A 1879-nucleotide genomic window follows, 5' to 3' on the forward strand; every position below is an offset into this window, starting at 1 on the left:
CATGACATCACACATGTAAGTGCTGAATCATTTGCTCTGTATAAAAGTATTGTAAAAGTAAATGTACATGTAATTTTGACATAAGGTACCATGACTAGCATAATTTTAAAAATAGAACTGATGATGTAATAATGACATAAGGTATGATGACAAAGGGATATGATGGATTATGTAATTGAGTGCTTAGTCATGGTACCTTATGTTATTATTGCATCATCATTTCTATTTTTATAAATGCATGACTTCATGCAATTCTCTAAAAATAGGACTGATAATGTAATAATGACTTAACTATGATGCAATAAAAGAAGGTTTTAAGGCTAGGTTTGAGTTCATTTACATTTAGTTGTCTTTTCTGAGTTTTGTTGTAGAGAATAAGTGAAAAATAAAATTTAAAAAGGATCTTTGACACTTTGTCATAGGCTACTTACTCAATGGAACAAGCAAGAAAAGTTGAGAAGGTATAAGTTCTTATTGTTTATATTTGTGTGCTTTAACTTTATTCTTGTTGTTGATGAATCGTAACTCTGGAGACGGATGTTTCTCACATTAATGCACATATAAGGATTTTTGGGGACCAAAAAAGAGCCAAAACTGCAGAAATTATTGCATTGAAAAGGGAACTAGTAAGTCTTCAAATTGTTTGATGTATATTTTATGCCTTCTTAATATTACAGGGACTACTTTATGAAGGTGGTCAAGGTACAAGAACAAGGAAGAGAGCCTTCCCGAGGTAATAATTCAATCACTTACCAAGAACTTGCACTTTAACACTTTATATAATCATGTATCACTTACTAAAACAGGTTACTTTAATCATGTATCATTGTTGAGTCAATTCATTCTTTTAAGGAAAACTATCTTGTGCACATTCAATGGATTCCTTTTTCTGTGCAGCAGCTGAAATATACCCCACCACTTCCATATTTATTTTTTATTGTGAGCATTTTTTAATTAATTTTTTAAAATAATGGTTGCAATATTAATAATAATAATAATTGTTCGTTACTCTTAGCCTGGAGTCAACCTATCAATTGAATTACATTAATGGAACCAAATACAAATAAAATACAATAACAGCCACATTTATTGTCCTCATGAGTGTTGTCTCTTCTATTGTAATTGCGCCATATTGGCAGAAGAGATCCATTGATTTTGGAGACATGGGTTCTTCAGCTGTCCCCTGCGGAACCCCAACACACTAGGTATTTATTTGTGGTGTGGTGAAAATATTCCTTAGCTCTGCTTCTATGTATTAGGATTATAATGATTATGATACAATAAAACACAGATGTAGCATCTACCAACCAATCATAAATGTATCTATGGAATTAAAATAAAAGTATGGAAAGTAAACTTATTCTGTACTTAAGTAAAGTAAGGAAAAAAGTAGCCCCTGTAATGTTTGAAATTGTTCAAAATTCCATGTACTCTAGTCAACTAATAAAGCTTGCTCACTTAGCATGCTGTGTGGGAAATCATGTGGTTGGACATGTTATTGTGGCAGTAACACTACCTGCTAGGAACATGTATATTTACAGTGACATGTGGGCTCTCTATGACCCAATGATAGATACAACAATCAATTGTGCATGTTTTCATCTCTTGTTCATCACTTTAAGCCTCCTCCTTTCTATCTCTTTTTCTTTGTCTCTCCTTTAACAAGTTTTTGTTATTACATTTGTGTCTATCTTTCCAAAGATACCCACCACCTCCACAATTATTTTATTTTGAGCATAATACATTAATTTCAAGTGTAAACTTTTTAAAAATAAAACACTAATACATAGCTTATTTCCCACTCAAGCTATACTTCAAAGGGACCGCCAGTGCAATAAATCAGATACAGTGCACTGTGTGCATGTAAATCCCTTTGATG

General features: G+C 32.3%; 1 long non-coding RNA gene across 1 annotated transcript; it reads left to right on the top strand.

Moving 5' to 3' along the window:
• Positions 1 to 295: 295 nt before the first annotated feature.
• On the top strand, positions 296 to 727 carry LOC109588713 (uncharacterized). Its single transcript, XR_002188326.1, has 3 exons — positions 296 to 461; positions 534 to 626; positions 678 to 727. It is a non-coding gene; the product is annotated as an uncharacterized LOC109588713 (long non-coding RNA).
• Positions 728 to 1879: the final 1152 nt, after the last annotated feature.

Source organism: Amphimedon queenslandica, unplaced genomic scaffold, assembly GCF_000090795.2.
Source record: "Amphimedon queenslandica unplaced genomic scaffold, v1.1 AMPQUscaffold_11912, whole genome shotgun sequence".
Classification (NCBI taxonomy): Eukaryota; Metazoa; Porifera; class Demospongiae; order Haplosclerida; family Niphatidae; genus Amphimedon; species Amphimedon queenslandica.